Here is a 19,274-nt window from a genome sequence, read left to right as displayed (position 1 = left end):
TTGGCCATTTCCAGCATCAAATGCTGCTAAAAGCTATCATTTCAGCATCAGAATGCAACTACCAAAAACTCAGCAGAAAACAGAAATGTCAGTTCAGCTGCCACGGAGTAAAACACAACTGAGTTTACTGACTCAAATGCTGAGTTCATTCTCACTGCAGTCACACGCAATTTCTAGGCTGCTGCCCAAGGAAACAGAACAAGTTACTTGATGGTTTGCGTCACAACAGCAAGACAACAAACACACATCTATCGGCTGCAAAATTTCACCCTCCCTTTGATATGTCACCTGTTAGCATGAATATTTTTAAAGATGAGAAATAGGTGATACATTTTTCAAGATGTAGTCTTACCAGTTCCATCACAATTCTACCTGGCCCTTCAGTTGGGGCATTAAGGTGAAAGTTGTGATTTGGCTTCTCTGACCATAAGGTGAAGGTTACAGCTCAACTTAGTTTTGAAAAACTAACTTCTTACATGACAAACAAATCAACCTTTTCATATCTGTCCTTTAGATACTGGATGTAGCTCTTGAAAGTTTCTGTATTTTAGACCATATTATAGCACTTAGGATTTTGCTTCTAACTATTTCAAACATATCAACTGAAACAGTTAACAAGTTTTCATTTCTACTGTGTTCATCTTCCAGTACAACAAAGGCAGCAAAATTACTACTTATAATATCTGAGAAAAGAAATACTTCTGAATTTAATTCATTTATAAAGCTTCCAGCATAGGCTTATATGTGTTTTTATATGTGCCTAAGTCTTAGAAAAAGATTATGATCTCAATAATGATGCAATACTTAAAACAGAGCTTTATAATTTAGTCATTCAGTCACTGTTTCTTACTAAAATCTAGAACTCTATCTTTTAAAGGAATATGCTGAGTTCCACAAACTTTTGTTTCAAGGTTGCTGTGGAAGTAATTTTCAAAAGTTTTTTGTTCTGTTACAGGGATTTGGTTATTTCTCCGCCCATCTAATTGTCATTCTCAGTCAGGCTTCAAATATTTTTGTTTTGACTCAATCTCTGGATAAACTTCTTTTGTTTGGGGGTTTTTTTGTTTTGTTTTTTTTTAAATTTTTAACAGCTTTATTGAGGCTTAATTTACATGCCATAAAATTCATTAATTTCAAGTATGAAACAATCAATGATTTGCAGTAAATTTATAAAGTTGTGAAACCATAAGTTTGGTAAACTTCAAGTTGACTATAATACATAAATCTCTTCGATGTGGCAGTGGTCAGGGCTTTTGCACTGACTCATAGTCACCCATAAATGAATTTAAAAGTCAGCTCTCCTTCCTCACATACATTTATGGCCATTTATCAGAAAAGCATCATAAACTGACCTATCTACAATGTCTATGATAAAATGTCCCCACTTCGATGTATGCCCTTGAGTAATACAAAGCCTGCACAACTCTACATGGTGGTCCTGCTTTTCTTTAAATGTGAGGTTTAATCAGAGTCCCAACAATAAAATACGCTATGGAGGAAAAGCAGAAATTAATCCCCACACCTTGAGTTTCTAATCCTGAATAATACACTTCAAAGTACAAAACAGAAGTCTCACATACGGCCCCTGATCTCAGAGAACGTCTAGGCTAACTGAATTAACAAGTACAAAACATGGGGAAAATCAACCCACTGTATAATAGAATCAATGACGACACAAACAGTGGAATCAAGCATCAGTGGCAATCCACCACCCAGAGCTAAGGAGAGTGAAGAGAACAGACGGTCGGAGGCGGGACTCCAATGGGAGGGACCTGGATATTCAAAAAGATGGAAGTGGATATGAAAGTCAGGGCACCTTCAAACATCAAGCTGCTTTTTCTTGCTACTTGTCTTACTCATTTTGATCATCCAGGAATTAAGAGAATTCCCTCTTTAGAGGTAATCTGGGGTTTGCCCAAGTCTAGGTATTATTTTTGTGCTCCAAAAGGGAGAGGAGAAAACTGGGGCAGTGTAGTTTACTGAAAGTCTCTGTGGGATTCATCATCAGAGGACCTGGATTTAAGTTCGGCTCCACCAATGACTGTGTGAATAATTTAATTAACCTTTCTGGGCCTCAGTGTTCCCATTTGTAAAAGAGTAATACCTGTATGACAAGGCTGTATAGAAGTTACATGAGATCTGAGATCATGTGTACAGAAAATATCTTTTAAACTTTTAGGTAGTAAGTTATTCTTAGTGAGTTATCAAATTTTCATCCATCAACTGTCTTGAAATTCAGATTTCAAGAACTATATTACTATGTATTATTTCATGAGTACTTAAGAGAATAAGTCAAAAATTTAAGACACTGGACTACTTTCTTTGTGGCGGGGGAGAGCGAGAGAGAGCGAGAGAGAGCGAGAGAGAGCGAGAGAGAGCGAGAGAGAAAGAGATTAATTGAATGACTGATTTTAGGTGACAGGAGATGGCCATGTACTAGTTTAACTATAATTTTGCTATAATCTTGCTACAAAATATGATGCTGACCCAAACTGTCTTTTGCAGTTCCTTGCCCAATATTCTTGGACTGTCTGAATTCACACATGACACTGACTGACTCTGCAAAGAATTCTATTTTAATTAATTCATGTTAATTAACTTAATTTTCTCTTTTGAAAGCCAACTGCTTCTTTGGGAGAAAAAGTTTATTTGGAACTTTATTCAACAATTTATTTACTTATTTAGAAACATTTTAAAAAGGTTTTAGGAAACTTTATACTTATACTTTTACATCATAAACAAATTTCCACATGAAACTGGTACAGCGAGGTCATCTTTGTGGTACACTTTAAAATTTAATCCCATGGCTCTTACAGAACTCAAGTATCCATTTCAGACTATGAAACAATCAAGCTTTAGTGGGGTTGAAAGCTCTTCTTCAAATGAATCTGCATACTCAAAACCTGAAAAGATATCATTTTATAATTTTTTTTCAAAGTAGGAGAGAAGATAAGGCGACTGTAAAGCAGACTGGCAACTATAAAGCAGACTAGCTGTTGGGAGTGGAGGCCTGAGAGGGGCCAGGCCGAGTTTGTGCCTTAGTTGCTTCCTTAGATGATCACTAAATGGGGGGCAATGTGGGAACCCGTCTCCCAGGACTTCGGTGAGGGGGCTGTGAGATAACACAGGGAGACAGCTGACAGAGCCGCTCTGTCTGAGCTAGCATCACGTATAGTATGAATCAAACAAAAGCAGTGCTGACTTCAATTGCCGCTGGTGTCAAAGAGGGAGAACAATACCTAGAGGCTTGACTTTGAAAATATTAGCTTCTTCATTAAAAATGAGTTAATAAAGCACCTGAAATCTTAAACTGGACCAGTAAGACTGCGAATTTTGTCATTTCAGTTTTAATGAATGTTAATATTTAAAGGAACAATAAGAAAATAATTTCTGAGTGACTATCTGGCCGGGTCCTTCAACTCAGGGCCAGTACTCCCCTCGAGGTGGCCTTGGGTCCGTCTCACCCCAACCTGCCACCACCAGCCCAGGGTTACTGCACCATCCCTGGCAGTTCCCCTGTACCCACAACTCTGTGAAGAGCCCTTTGTGTATAAACTCTCCTCTAATGACCCTTTCCTGACTGAGCCATCTGTTTCCTGTTGGGACTCTGGATTATACAATGGCTTCACACTCTAACAGTCCAGAGGAGTTCCCACATCGTGACATGCTTTACGCTTTGAGTATTATCTTTGGTTTTCTTTGCTATTTGTTGTTTTTGTATTTTTTGACTATCAGTCATGTTTACTATTTTTCATATGCTTATTAGGCATTTTAAATTTCCTTTTTCTGAAAATCACTTATGCCCTTTGCCCATTTCTCTATAAGATCTTAGATTTTTTTTTTTTAATAAGTCTGAATGACCTTCAAATATATCTGTCATTTGGATGAAAGGAATAAACATGTACTTGACTTAGCTTAAGCACGAATGGGAGTTTAAGGACAGAGGGGTATCTCTCATGGAGCCTAAATGAAGGATTCAGCTGAGTGCTGGGAATGGGCTAGAACTAGGGACTGGGGGGTCATATTCAGATTGGGAAGTCCTCTTGATCCACAGTTCATTTCTCCTTTTCTCTGCATGTCAGCATCATTCTGCTCTGCTTTATCACTACAAAATGATTTGCACTGCTTCCCGGTCCACGGGGTAGAAAATGATCATTACCCAACAGCTCCAAGTGTATAAACTCCACTATTCAAACGGGCAGCCAGCAGAGATGGCAATCCTATACCCAATTCCAAGTTCCTCGGTCAGGTGACCAGTTGAATGAAAGTCATGTCCTACTAAGATGGCCAATTCTGTTATAACCATGTATTTAAGAGCAAAGAAGTTTCCAGAGAAAGCAAGAGGACTAGCAGAGACCACAAAGATGTTTTCTAAAGTTTCAAAACCAAGAGCATTACCATGCCAAAATATAATAGTAATAGTTTTCAATGGTCACTGCTGTGCCTACGAAGACCTTTTCTAAGATCCTATAGCTTTAAGTAAGCAGGATAATTATTAATATTAAGGTATTTCACCCTAATTCAGTTCCAAAGGTACATTCAGGTAATACAATTGCTCTGTAAGAGAGGTTAGACTTGGATGTTTCCACATAATTGCAGGCATCACAACTGTCGATTACAAAACTTAGTCACTGGCACGAATTCAGACTTCACTAATCAAATGGAGGCACAATCCCACTAAATAAACTAATTAAATGAAACTGCCTGGGTTCATTATAAAGTGACTTTCATATGTGAAGAAGGGCTACAGCCTGTTAGAAGAGCACTGGTGCTTAAAGCTCAAATGGACACCAGCTATGAGCAGCACGCCTGGGTCACTGCCAGGCAAAACCTCACAGCAAACATTCTAAACCTGCAAACCTTCACAGAAAGATTGATAATATCATACAAATAAAAGGCCAAAACACAAAGCACCCCAACTAAATAGCTAATACACTATGAACAATCCAAAGCCTTTTCTTGGTGGGGAAGGCAGACGGTAACAGGTGGTCAGCAAGGGAGGTACAGCAGTGGATCAATTCTGAGCTAGCTGTTTGGGTTTATCAATCTCAGACTGCAGCAGTTTCTGACTCTGTGATGGATATCGAAGGCTGTACACCTGAGGGACCTCACAGAGATGAAAGGAACCTCAGAGTTCACCTCTGCTGACCTCCCAGTTTGACCTGGACCCCACCCAGGTTCCAACCACCCCTACTTAAGCCTACTTCTTGGCTTCTCGATAATCCACTCCTCACCATCCTATCTACTCAGTCTAACTTCCTCATGCACTTATAGGTCTCCCACTTTTTTTTTTTAAATCTCTCTCTCTGCTTTATCTGTTCTCATTTGGGTTGCATTCTCTGTTCCTAGAACAGTCAAGTTCTCTGATCCCTGGTCTAGACTACAGCGCTGTATTCAAAACAACCACTCCTTTACCAGTATTCAAAACGACCACTCCTTTACTCCTTTACTCCTTTATTGCAAGCCTAAAAAAACCCTTCCATGCTCTTTTGAGTTTGGAAGCCATGTGTTGAAGACGAGAGAGGAACTGGTCAGCTTAGGGTCCCTGAATGACTGTGTGGAACAGACCTACTGCTGACCTGAAAAGCTTACCTCAGAACCATTTCCTGAGAGAGAGAAAATTGACTTAAAGAATACAGAAGTTCAAGTACTGTTGAGTCTTTTGTTTCAGCAGCACAGCTTATGCTAATCAACAGAGATAACAAAATTCATTTAAAAAAGAAAAAAGGTTTGGGGAAAGAAAATGGAGGAAAAACATACATAAAGACTATAACCTCGGGACTTCCCTGGTGGCGCAGTGGTTAAGAATCCGCCTGCCAATGCAGGGGACACGGGTTCGAGCCCTGATCCAGGAAGATCCCACATGCCGCGGAGCAACTAAGCCCGTGCGCCACAACTACTGAGCCTGAGCTCTAGAGTCCATGAGCCACAACTACTGAGCCCACGAGCCACAACTACTGAAGCCCGTGCGCCTAGAGCCCATGCTCTGCAACAAGAGAAGCCACCGCAGTGAGAAGCCTGTGCACCGCAACGAAGAGTAGCCCGCGCTCACCGCAACTGGAGAAAGCCCACGCGCAGCAATGAAGACCCAATGCAGCCAAAAAAATTAAAAAATAAAATAAAATAAAAATTAAAAAAAAAATAAAAAATGTTTTAAAAATAAATAAAGAAAGAAAGACTGTAACCTCTAATGCTGGGTTCACATGAAAGACAAATGGTGCCCGTGGTTAAATAATTCCAGAGAGAAATAACCTACTGGAATAAATGCCTGGGCCAATGCACGGCCTCTTGAAGATTACTCAGCCAAGTCTTCACGTCTTCACCCATCACGCCACCTCTCCCACAGGAAAGAGACCTCACCACAGGACTCGGACTCCTCCCCTGATTTCAGACAGCAGCTCGTTATCTTAGTCCCAGCCGTCCATTCTCTTCCTTCTCTCACGTGCCAGGCACTGTGGCCTCATGGTTAGACGTAAGCCTAATAGTGGAAAACCGCTGGAATTCCTACACGTCTTCACATTCTTCCTCTTGTCTGTCCAGTGTACCAGTTCCTGTTATTTCAGCTCCATGTACAGTGACCATGACTTCGTGACTGGTCCTTATTAACGTACTCACTTGCCTCATCCCACTATACGTACACCGAAGTACTAAATCCAGATTCATCTTCTAAAATAACATTTCTACTACTACTGCCAAAATCTTGGTATAGAGTCTACAGATCAGGGGCTGGCAAACGGGCTGAATCTGGTCCGTTGCCATTTTTGTAAATACAGTTTACTGGAACACAGGCATGCCCTGCATGGCAGCTTTTGCACTGCAACGGCAACACCGAGGACTTGTGACAGCTCATAGGCTGCAAAGCCTAAAATGTTTACCCTCTGGACCTTTATAGGAAACGTTTACCAACACCTGGTATAGACCAACATCATTTCTCAGAAAGACAATGGCAGCTATCTTCTTATACCTCATTCATTTAGCACCACTACAAGCACCTGTAGTAGCAGAATAAGAAAAACCAAGATATATAAACATATATATATGGCGCCAAAAATTTAAAAGATATGGTACTTACTCTTCATCAATTACTAGTGTACAGAGAAAAAGAATATTCATGAGGGGGAGCAGGCATGCTGGTAAGATACAGACACAAAAAGCCCTGATATAAGGGAGTGTACAAGTACCAAACGAGTAGTAAAATGAGTCAACTAGGCAGACACAGGAAGGAAAGATGGGGGAAAAAAATGGGCAGAGGGCCTGAGTATACATTTTTCCAAAGAAGATATACAAATGGCAATATGTACAGGAAAAGGTGCTCAACATCACTAATCATCAGAGAAATGAAAATCAAAACCACAGTGAAGTATCTCCTCATACCTGTTAGAGTGGCTCCATTAAAAAAGACAAGAAATAACAAGTGATGGTGAGGAGGCAGGGAAAAGGGAACACTTGTGCACTGTGGGTGGGAATGTAAGTTGGTGCAGCCACTATGGAAAACAGTATGGAGGTTCCTCAAAAAATTGAAAACAGAACTATCATATGATCCAGCAATTCCATTTCTGGGAAGTGGAAAATGAAAACACTAACTGGAAAAGATATCTGCACCCCCATGTTCACTGCAGCATCATTTATAATAGCCAAAACATGAAAACAACCTTAGTGTCCTTCAATGGATGAATGGATAGAGAAAATATGGTGTACATATATACAATGGAATATTATTCAGCCATAAAAAGAAGGAAATCCTGCCATTTGAGGGGTTGGTGAAATGGATGAAGGAGGTCAAAAGGTACAAACTTGTAGTTATAAAATAAATAAGTCCTGGGGATGTAATACACAGCATGGTGACTATAGTTAATAATACTTCCCTGCGAAGAATATACAAATCAATTTTCACTGCAAAGTAAAGGAGCTGTTACAGTGGAGGATTACTGGACTGAATGTCAATATTATGACATAGTATGAGTGTGTTTCATGTTTGGTAATTGCAATCATTTTTGCTTTTGTTGTGGTCATCCATGTACAATGCTTGGTGTCAGTCTATTTATCTCTTGTAAAAATAAAATACAGTGTGTGTGTGTGAAAAAAAAACAAAAAAAAACACAGCAGTGAAAATCAGCTAAACCCCATTATAAAAACAAATTACAAAATAATAATAATAATAATAATAATAATACTGCCCTGTATATTTGAAAGTTGCTAAGAGTAAATCCTAAAAATTCTTATCACATGAAAAAAAATTGTAACTATGTGTGGTGATGGATGTTAACTGTATTATCGTGATGTTCTTTTCATAACACATACAAATATCAAATTATTATACTATACACCTAAAACTAATGTAATGTTATATGTCAATTCTATCTCAATTTCAAAACAAAAGAAGGAAAGATGATTTCGATCTAGTAATCAAGACAGGTTTTATTTACGAAAATGGTGAAGCCAAGGTCAGACTTTTAACCAGGAATAGAACATGGGCATGGCAGGTGGAGACAGCACAAGGTAAACTGTTACTTATGCTCTACAAAACATATTCCAGCCACGAATTGGTTGTTTTTCAACTTCAGGTTTCAACCATCAGTAACCATGCTTTGGGCTTTTGTAGTACTGCTTTCTGTGAGCCTCCAATAGCATCCGTCTCATAATGTCTCTGGCTTTTCTCCTGTTTTTTCTTTTCCTGCTCTCTGTTTTAATCCTTCCATTCAGAGACTTCTGGTTGGGCTGCTCTTCCACTGGACAAGATAAGGCACAAGCTAAGGTGCTGTAACAAAGAGACCTAAAAGCACATGGACTCAAGAGAGATGTTTGTTTTTCTGGTAGGTAGGCAGTTGAGGGTAAGAGGACATTAATGCCATCCAGGGATGCAGGTCCCTTCTATCTAGTTGTCCCACCATCATCTAGAGGGTTATATGCCTCCACAGGGTCCAGGCTGGCTCACCCCTTCCACATCTACATTGCAGCCCATGGGAATGAGTAAAAGGTAAAGAGAGAAATCAGTTTCCTAATTAAGGATGTGAATAGAAATTACACTTCTGTGTCACATGAGATATCCAGAACTTGGTCACATGCTAGCTGCAAAGAAGGCTGAAGAACGTAGTATCTAGGAATGGTCCAATACACTAGAGCTGGAGTGGCAAGATTAGTTATACCTGAGGAAGTAGGCTCGGAAGTAAGAGGATTTCTTGTGTTTTTCAACATAATCCATCCCCAATCTAATTTTTTAATGCAGTGCTCCCCAAACTGTATCCTGTAGACCACTCTCTTGGGAGAAGTTACTAGGAATGCTGTGGAGTAATAGAGATCTGTGATCAACCTCCTTCCTGCTCTCAGATCGTCCCAATGCCCATTAGCAAAGGCATGTAGTGAAGGAACACATCTAACTTGGTATGGCTTAACCCAGAATTCTTCAAACTTATAAGAACAGGGAATTTGTTTTTCTGAAGCATCTATTAACATCCTAGGAATCAATGTCCTACAGGATATCAGTTTGTGATACAGAGTTTAATTTAATAAACATAATTCCTATAAGGTTTTAATATGGTGTCTAAAACTCTAATACAAGTCAAATCAAGGACCGCACTTCCCAGAGAATACTTCCTGCTGCCTCATCAGGGTGCTTACTAGACCCCCAACTCCTTTCAGATTCCACCCTCTGTGCTTATGCCCATTCTTCCTACTCCAAATATGTCTGCTAAGCCCTTCCTTACCCTGCTCTCAGAGCTTAGTCGAAATCTCACCTCTTTTCATCTCTTCAATTTCTAATGATGTTTCTTCTCTGAATTCTTTTAGTATTTATTGTCTCTGATATTTGACTCTCATGAGCCAACTGGTGAATGAACACGTATGTATCTCTTTTACGTGTCTTGTCTTCCACATAACTTTTAAGGATCTTCTCTGCAAGCTTTCAGACCTAGCATGAAGCACCGCAACTCCTCCACTGAGATCTCAGGGCTTAGATAAGAGTCAAAACCCACTTTAGACGCAAGGGAAACATGAGCAATTAAAATGCGACAGACCAGGGCTTGGCTCTGAAAGACCAAAAGCATGAGAAGTGGCACCTACATCTCAGAGCAGACGAACCTAACACCAGGATGGGGGAAATAGAAGCCAAACTTTCAGCTAAAACATTTTGAGGAATCAAGCCAGAACCAGCTCTTGGAGCTCGTGAGGGTGACGGCAGCACAGGTTCAGGTAGCAGCTGGAACCTCCACTGCCGTCCTGTTTACCCCCTCTGTCCCCAAAGTCCAGAAATGCTGGGACAGTGGCATGAACCTTCTGGATGTATCAAAAGCCCCTGTTCAAAGACCTCAGATTCTAGGCTGTACAGTAAAAGAGATGAATGGCAACCACTATACAGGTTTACCGATCCAATATTTGAACATTCAACGGTAGTCAACACATTTTGCTATGTATCCTGAAGGCACTCCCTTAACCAGCCCCCAAGTTCTGGAAGGCCAATGGATGATAATCTTACTCATGGCAATTCCATGCTCTAGAGGAATATGTCCCACTTCTGCAGTGGTAACGGGGGCCTTGTAATAGGTAAAGGTCTGCATGTTTCTTAATGTCAAAAATTATATTCCTTTTTTGGGGGGGGCGGTTTCCAAAAGGTTAATTTTATATTTTGCCCAGGAAAATATAAAACTGTATCTTACAAATAAAAATTTTTATAATTGATTTTAAAATTACCATTCTAGTTCGTGCACTACAACTGCTGAGCCTGTGCTCTGGCGCCCGTGAGCCACAACTACTGAGCCCGCAGGCCACAACTACTGAAGCCCGCGCGCCTAGAGCCCGTGCTCCGCAACAAGAGAAGCCACCGCAATGAGAAGCCTGCGCACAGCAACGAAGAGTAGCCCCCGCTCGCCGCAACTGGAGAAAGCCTGCTCGCAGAGACAAAGACCCAACACAGCCATAAATAAATAAATAAAATAAAATTACCATTCTAAATTATTTAAGTTTTCATGACTGAGCTTTTAGTACCAACACTAATAATTTTTGGCAATCACAAAACAGCATGTCACAAAACAAAAACCAATACGATCTAACACTCTGAGAATGCCATTTAGGAAAGTCCTCGTCCGTGGAGAAAAGCGCTGCCTTACCCACATACAATCATCCTAAATCACCACCACGCTTTCAGAACAGCCAAGAAAACACTTACACGCCAGGTTGTCCTTACAGAATTTATGTTTCACTAAACTATGTTGATTATGTCCTTTAAAACTCCTGATGTGAAAGCATATCTACAACAAAACAATTAACCAAAATATAATTGAAGATTGCTGCTTTCTTTCACTAGAAAATACAATGCATACAAAGATTACTTTGATTAACTTTAAAAAATCTTCACTATTCAAGCCTCATATCACAAAAGCTGGATAATAACGATTTAGGTGCCCCCCCTGGCTAGAGTCAGTGGGGAAGAGGAAATTGAGAAGTTCAGACCTGAAGAGAATACACCATTAAGGAGTCTATATGATATTTAGTTCTTTATCATCTATCCCTTCATTCCTCTACCCAACAAGCATTTATTATGCACCTACTGTGACGGGGCAGAAGCCATCAGAGATAAGGAGAAATTTGGGATTGACGTGTACACTGCTATAGTTAAAATAGATAACCAACAAGGACCTACTGTATAGCACAGGGAACTCTGCTCAATATTCTGTAATAACCTAAATGGGAAAAGAATTTGAAAAAGAATAGATACATGTATATGTATAACTGAATCATTTTGCTGTACACCTGAGACTAACACAACATTGTTAATCAACTATATGCCAATATAAAATAAAAATTAAAAAACAAACAAAAAACCAAAGGGCTAAGAGAATCCAGGTGGGAAAAATCATATGAACCCAACTAACTATAATACAGGGTAAGATGAAGTACTGCAGTTACCGCGGGAGTGAAAAGGAAGGTGTAATTAATTCTGCCGGCAGAGACCTGCAGAAACCACATAAAAACTGGGGTGAGGTGGGGGTGGGTAGGTATTGGAACTCAGCCTTGGGGGACGAGAATTCAGGAAGGTGAAGAGGGAGGGTGATGGGGGCGGGGGCAACGCTGCCCAGGGAACATCATAAACGCCACCAGGGACAAGCCACAAGGAGAGGTATTAGTCCATCGTGGCCGGATGTGGGCCTCACAGGGCATGGAGTAGCAGGTGGGATTGGAGGGATGAAGCCACACGATTTCTGGATCAACTGCTGCTTATGTTTTACAGCTGGCTTACCTTGGTTTCGCTAATAGCAAACCCACAAAAGCGTATTTACAAGGTCAAAAGAAACCATTCTTTCTCCTGAAAAACGAAAATTGCTTCATGATGCATTATCTGAAACATTCCCAAAGCAGAGTTGCAGAAATGAGTTATCAGACTATAAAATGTCACAACAAATATCCTCTAGCAAGGGCTTAGACGGCCAATGCTATGCTGATCTGTTTGCACACATTTTCTAAAAAAAATTTTTTTTCAGGTTTATGGCCACATTACTGTCAGTCTCTCTAATAAAAATGCACACTTGTATTCCAGTTGCATTACTGGCGGAAAAAGAAGTTATTCATCAACAGCTTTTAAAATCCCCTCTTCAAATAGCCCACTCCCCTACTAGGGAAACTCATATACCAAAACAAAATATTTAACAAAAAAGACAGCCACACATGAACACACACACACACCAACACACACACAGTCAGAAAAACAACAAGAATTCATCAAGAAGAATGATAACTTCTTTCCTCCAAACAGGTTCAGGGCATTTATTATTTATTGTTATGCCTAAGAGGTTGAAAATAAGCAAATCCATCTTTTGGTCCCAGAAATGAGATTTGAGCAATGCATTCATTATAAAAACACTCCTACTACAACAAAATAGAGAGTTCCCAGTGGAGTTAAATATTTTAGGATTACCACCTGTGTCCACAGCACTTTTATAAACCAAACCGCCTACTCAACCTGGTTAATATCGTAAGACCCTCAGACAGAACCCAGATTCATGGTGTGACCCTTGTCAGTCTTGGAAGACTTTTTCCTCCCTTAAGTCTGCCACAATAAAACCTTGTGTACATGTCAGTTTCTTAATATGAGGTTCAATGTTTTATGTTACTTCTTGTTTCTGCTCACAGGCTATAACAATTTCAACTCTAGCTCCATCTCTCCCCTCTCTTTTCACTGCTCCCTATTTCTGGCCCTCAAATCAGAGATATTCTCTTCAATGGACTTTGTTGATAGTGCAGATTTCACATATCATTTCTCACCAGTACTGTGAATCCTACATTGAGCTCTAATTATCCTCAAAAGAGCTGCCAAACAAAAGCCTGGACTGCGTGCTCTCCATTCCTGCAAACTAAGGTTAAAATGATGTAAAATCAAATAACATCATTTATGAGTTAATTTACATAGGAAACTCAGAATTAAGAGATTTAACGGGACTTAGTAGTTGACCCAAACTCGATTTTTACCCAGGTGAGGAAAGTGGAGGTAGCAAGGAAATAGGAAGATTTAGAACAGGTGAGGGTGGTAAGAAGAAAAAAGGTGAGAGGAGAGTAACCACCACCTTTAAGAGACAACAATATTTGTCAATTAAATCTCAATTAAAACAAAAAGAGAACCATAGCATCAAAAGTAGATTCTTGGTTTCTCTCTCTCCCTCTCTCTGTCTCTCTCGTCTCTCTCTCCCTCTCTGTCTCTCTCTCCCTCTCTGTTTCTCTCTCTCTCTCTCTCTTTCTCTGTCTCTCTCTCTCTCTTTCTCTCTCCCTCTCTGTTTCTCTCTGTCTCTCCCTCTCTGTTTCTCTCTCTCTTTCTCTCTCCCTCTCTACTTCTCTCTATCGCCCTCTCTGTTTCTCCCTCTCGCCCTCTCAGTTTCTCTCTCTCTCTCTCTCACTCGCCTCTCTCTCCCTCTCTGTCTCTCTCTCCCTCTCTGTTTCTCTCTCTCTGTCTCTCTCTCTCTCTGTCTCTCTCTCTCTGTCTCTCTCTCTTTCTCTCTCCCCCTCTGTTTCTCTCTGACACCCTCTCTGTTTCTCTCTGTCTCTGTCTCTGTTTCTCTCTCTCTCCCTCTCTGTTTCTCTCTCTCTCTCTGTCTCTCTCTCTGTCTCTCTCTCATTCTCTTTCTCCCTCTCTCTTTCTCTCTCCTTCTCTGTTTCTCTCTGTCTCCCTCTCTGTTTCTCTCTGTCTCCCTCTCTGTTTCTCTCTGTCTCCCTCTCCGTTTTCTCTATCCCTCTCTGTTTCTCTCTGTCTCTCTCTCTCTCTCTGTCTCTCTCTTTCTCTGTCTCTCTCTCTCTCTTTCTCTCTCCCTCTCTGTTTCTCTCTGTCTCTCCCTCTCTATTTCTCTCTCTCTCTCTCTCTCTCTCTTTCTCTCTCCCCCTCTGTTTCTCTCTGACACCCTCTCTGTTTCTCTCTGTCTCTGTCTCTGTTTCTCTCTCTCTCCCTCTCTGTTTCTCTCTCTCTCTCTGTCTCTCTCTCTGTCTCTCTCTCATTCTCTTTCTCCCTCTCTCTTTCTCTCTCCTTCTCTGTTTCTCTCTGTCTCCCTCTCTGTTTCTCTCTGTCTCCCTCTCCGTTTTCTCTATCCCTCTCTGTTTCTCTCTGTCTCTCTCTCTCTCTCTGTCTCTCTCTTTCTCTGTCTCTCTCTTTCTCTTTCTCTCTCCCTCTCTTTTTCTCTCTGTCTCTCCCTCTCTGTTTCTCTCTCTCTCTCCCTCTCTCTCTCTCTCTCTTTCTCTCTCCCTCTTTGCTTCTCTCTATCGCCCTCTCTGTTTAAAAAAAGAGAAAATAAAAAAAAAAAAAAAAAGTAGATTCTTAGAGCAACTCAGTTCAGTGCAGTCAGTACGTGTGGAGCACTTTCTGTGAGTGAAGCACCAAGGACACTGCGAACAAGGAGCCTGGTTTGCCACGCTTCCACCATTAACTACTTAGAACATATCTGTTCGAACACCAAAGAGCTGATTTTTGAAATTGAATAAAATCTTATTTATGCACCACTTTTTCCCATTAAAAGAGATCACAGAAAAATGAGTGAGGATATGAATGGAGGGAAAAATGAAGGCAGAGAGGATGAAACCAAAAGTATGGTAAATACATAAAAGGCATGTCACAAGGTCTTAAACATTTGTTAGAAGGTGGGTTGGAAATCTGACCGTAAGCTTTCTGGCAGCCAGTGCGTAGGGAGAACACCCGTGGCTGTATACCTCACTGCGTAATAAACGCCAAATCAGTTCAGGAGAAACCCAATTCTAAGGCTAAGACTACACAGCAGTTTCTTTCGTGGGTTCTTGTAAAGAGTACCTCTTAACTGACTACCAAGCTTCATAGGCCTGTTTCTTAAAAGGTATGCCAATGAGGAAAGTTTAGTAAAACATTTGGGTGAGGGATCCCATACCACACAGTCTAAATACCTAGCTCAGAGAACAGAGCTGGTATTTGTTTTAAAAACCAGGAAAGTTAATACTGTGGCAAGTTAAATGGGATCAAAAATTAGATACTTCTAGAATATAGCTAAGATAATGCTATTTTATTATCTATTGGCTTATAGCCTGTACGTTATGCCAAGATGTCTACTATATAATGGCTTTAGGGTTCTAATGCTAGATTCTCTTGAATAAGCAACAATTCACAGTTGAAATCACTGGCAATGACAGAATTAAGTATTAGAGCAAGACAATCCGTAATTCCTAAGAGAATACTATTATGCCATGCTTGCCCCATGTCAAATAAATTCCAATTTCTTTTTAAAGGGGAAAAGTTATTACAATCATTAGTTAAAACTGCCACTTTACTGGCTGCCTAAGATCATAAAAGAGGATTTTCAACCATTAAGACAAACATTCTGACACTGACAATATTTTATTATTTTATAATATTTACAACCCACAGTAAAATAATAAAATGGCAATTTTAGAGATGGAAAGGGCTTTTGAGACCACTTAGACAAATCTTGTTTTGAAAAGGGAGTAAAACAGGCTCAAAGTAGACTGAATGACTTGGCTAAGTTCAGGAGCTAAGTGGTGGCAGGGCCGGGCTGGCCCTCAGATGTCCCAGTTGCCTAATACCAACTGAATTAGCTGCTCATTTCTATTCTATGAAGTAAATACATCTGGTTTATATAGCTATTACATTAACCAACATTTAGCCTCTGGTTTTCTACCGTAGTTTCATAGAGACCTCATTCAACAAATATTTATCTGCCAAGGCACAAAATGACTTCCCAGCTTAGACTTTGCTGTAAAACAGAATACTGTTAAATTGCAATAAACAGTAAAGTAAAACAAAAACAAAAATAAGAAAACAAAAAACCCAGCCCTAATACCTAAGTGCTGGGAAGGTAGTAATGTTTAACATTTAATAAACAAACTGGTCTAAAATTACTTTGAGGCCAAAGCATCCATGTCTTTTCTACAATGTAAGTACAATCACCAACATACAAATCAATCACTGTCCTCAGGAGAGAGCTCTGAAACGAGGATTATAGTATACAACGCACCAATTATAAACACATGAGGTAGAATCATAGGAATGTGTCAAACGAGAATGACATGTTTATTAAATTCAAAAGATGAAAACAACTTCTTAACATTTGGTGGTGGCATTATAACATGTATATGCTTTGTTTCTGTGAGTTAAAAAAAAAAAAGCACACTCAATACTTAAACTTCTCTGCAAAGTACACCTGATTTTTTTTAAATTTTAAACATAGCCAATGTAGGGACCCAAATACTGTACTGGCGGCTTGAAATCACATCAGGGAGTCTCTCCAACTAAGTAGCAGAAGAACCAAATTAAGAAAGGCACAATTAGGCAGGAGCTTTCTGTTTAGTGATAATTTATCAGGCACCATGATCACTCAAAGCTGCGTCCTGGAGAACAAGACAGGCCGGCAGGAGCTGTGGATTGCTGGGACAACCACTCAGCCACAGCGCTGCAGACAAGCAGAGATGCTGCGACTGGAACGTAACCATGGACACCAGGCCATGCCTTGGCCAAAGGTAATATGGCGTGCTCTGGCTCTCTTACGCTTCAGACTAAATGTGTCCTTTAAAAAGCAATTCTGCTATAATAAACATACCCATGTTGACAAACTTTTTTCTACCCAAAAATCACTGGCAATTACTCACCTACCATGTGAAGCATAAAAATTGTCTATTTTTCAAAAACACTAAATGCTCCTGTAAGGCACACTCTTACTTTCAGAAGAGGCCAGATATAATTGGGAACGCTTACTTGAGATACTATTAATGACAAGTCCTTTCAAGCCAGGATTTTATGAGCTGTCAGGTCACATGTATCACTTCTTTTTTTCCTGCTGCTTTCAGAGGCTCTAGAGATCTGAATGTTTACAGCAAAAATGTATGGAAATAACACCTGTCTTTAGCCACAGGACTTTTCATATCAAGTGGGGCAATCACAAAACAGTGAGACCTTAGAATGAAAGATGTCCCTACAACCAGTTAATTTGATTTGCAGAAAATGGTTTAGTAGCCCTAGCTAAAACTCCTAGGCAGCCAGGATATATGTCAGTTTCTTTATGGTACAATTTCAAAGAGCATATACAGAAGCACACTCAAAGCTTCTCTTTATTCTTTGGGGGTCTTTAATCAGACAAGTGAAATGATGGAAACATTTCTATTTCTAAGGTTCAGCAAATTGACTTAATAGCACAGACAGTCAAGACCTAAAACAAAAATCTGTAAATTAGAGACAGTCAAACATAAGGCTTCTTAAGATGATTCCCCTATGATTAAGCCTAGTAAGCCCCACTGTATCATTTTCGACCTCTTTTAAAAGAGTATCTAATTCCTGCTGGGGCATGCAATGGCACTACCCTGGATAGCATCAGGTGGGAAACATGGAGAAAAGAGTTTAGAGTTGATAATCTGAGAAAGAGCAGCCAGTCTTAGGATCCACAAACATTCTACTCAAAATGTTAATTAGATTTAACAGAAAAGTGAATCAATCATTTAAGTTTAAATGGTGTCCAGTGAAGGGGGTTCCTTGTATTGGGTTGTCTTACTGTTTGGTATATCTTTGACTGTAAAGTGCAACATTTATAATAAAATCACAAATTTCACAAAATGAAAAAAGCCTCTCTCTCCCATTAGCCTATTAAGTCTACCCTTTTACATTTTAAGAAGTTTGCCCCTGTCCTAGTTATAAGGAACAAAATGCCCTTCCTCATTCCCTTTCTAACATTCAGGGAAGGCATTTTAAAAATGCACTTAAACATTTCTTCCACCATTCCAAACTCTGAAGCCCTGAGAGAGCTGGAGGGGGAAAAAAAAAGAGAAAAAATGAAGCGGACGTGAAAGTGACAAGATACTGGTAATGACATCGCTTACTTTCTGCTTTTCTTTCAAACTGCACAACTGGAAGAAAAAATAAATCTCTTTCCGGTTAACAATCTGAAACTGATTTATGAGGGTGTGGGGGGGCGGTGCTGGGAACTAAAACGCAAACCACGCCCTCCGCAACCGCGCACACCTGGAAGGCTCTAGTTTGAAGGCTGTCTTTCCGCATCAGGCTCAGAGTTAGGGCTCCTGGGCGCCTGTCAGGCTCCATCACAATCCCAGTTACAATCAGTACTTTCCCCCGTCTTCCTGTGTCTTTTTCAGTGCACATCCACTCTCCTCCCTCCTCCCAAGCGACGGCCCTTCACAGACCACAATACAACTGGGTCAGGCCAACCGTTACTCACCAGCACACACTCATGATTCCCCCGTCTCTCGAGTCTCGGAACAAAACGCGAATTTTTCTTCCCTCTTTGAAAGGGAGGTGCTCGCGGTTTTCAGGATGGAAATTCCACTCTCCTACGACAATGCACACTCGGGGCTGTACTCTGCTCGCGCTACCGTTTTCTTAGCCCCTTTCGGCCATTTCGGCATCGACGATCGAGCCGACAGCAAAACGGCTCTAAAAACTTATTCAAGACCGTAGTTTGGACGCGGGGGAACTGCCTGCCGGGGTAACTGTGTTGCTCCCCGGGCCGCAGCCCCATGGTCCCCGCACCCCAACTTAACCGAGGTGATGCGCCGGCGCACGTCCTTTCCTTCCTGGCCTTTCCTTCCCTCGGCCCCTGGGGGTGACCCCGACTCTGGACCCCGGGGCCCACTTCCGCGGCCCAGGCGACCGCCTTTCGGGGTCCTCCCGCGCGCGAAGCCGGGGAGCCAGCAAAACGCAGTGAACGTCCCGGCCGCTGGGCTTTCGCTCCCGCGGAAGTTGCCCCACGCAAACTTTTCCAGCCGCCTCCCTCCAGCTCCCTCCCCAACCCCCGCCCCGGCGCCGGCTCGGGCTT

At 40.9% G+C, this 19,274-nt stretch overlaps 1 protein-coding gene and 1 long non-coding RNA gene across 2 annotated transcripts in view; both read right to left on the bottom strand.

The window, feature by feature from the left end:
* Nucleotides 1–19,274, bottom strand: part of MCUB (mitochondrial calcium uniporter dominant negative subunit beta) — a 93,768-nt gene that overhangs the window by 74,296 nt on the left and 198 nt on the right.
* LOC309661402 lies at nucleotides 1,007–19,271 on the bottom strand. The gene is made up of 2 exons (XR_014264024.1): nucleotides 18,678–19,271; nucleotides 1,007–8,729 (listed from the first exon to the last, which is right to left on the bottom strand). It is a non-coding gene; the product is annotated as an uncharacterized lncRNA (long non-coding RNA).

The sequence above is a fragment of the Balaenoptera physalus genome (genome assembly GCF_965194825.1).
Source record: "Balaenoptera physalus genome assembly, chromosome: 5".
NCBI lineage: Eukaryota > Metazoa > Chordata > Mammalia > Artiodactyla > Balaenopteridae > Balaenoptera > Balaenoptera physalus.
This window is presented reverse-complemented; position numbering and strand designations above follow the sequence as displayed.